The sequence below is a fragment of the Hippocampus comes genome, unplaced genomic scaffold (genome assembly GCF_001891065.2).
Source record: "Hippocampus comes isolate QL1 unplaced genomic scaffold, H_comes_QL1_v1.1 scaffold174, whole genome shotgun sequence".
Taxonomy (NCBI): domain Eukaryota; kingdom Metazoa; phylum Chordata; class Actinopteri; order Syngnathiformes; family Syngnathidae; genus Hippocampus; species Hippocampus comes.
In genome coordinates, this window is record NW_017805983.1 from 4,455,785 (window position 1) to 4,456,354 (window position 570).

Genomic DNA, 570 nt, shown 5'->3' on the forward strand with positions numbered 1-570 from the left:
ATTACTTGTATTCCTAAAGTGTTGTGTAAATGTGATAAAAAGCTGTTGATTCTTACCTCATACAGTGATAGTGAAGCCCCACACTGTTTACTATATATGGGTTGTAAATGTATTTTATTACATAAAGTGGATTTCTATTTACAGTATATAATACAACAATAAACAGTTTCATGAGGTAGAATACTTTATTTTCTCTTCATTTTAAGCGTTTTAGCAAGCGCTAAAAGCTTATTGGTCCTCTCCGTCTTTTTCCACTCTCTTTTTAGCCAACTCCTCTTGTTTTTACACATGCTCCAGGCTGTCGAAAAGCGCTTGAGATCGAGTAGTTACTTTTCAGTAGAAATGTCTGTTTTCGGTGTTTCACCACGGTTGCGTGACTCTGTAAAGCTTTCCATCCTCTCGATCCGTATAGAATGACATCGTCACACACTGTACATAGAGCTTTACCGGCGACATCGAGCTTTTTCACGAAATCCGACACAAGCACAATGGTTCCTCTTTACTGTTTCCTACTGGGGACACCGTGAGCTTTCTATCCAACCACTCCCATCGAAACGTGTTTTTCAGATC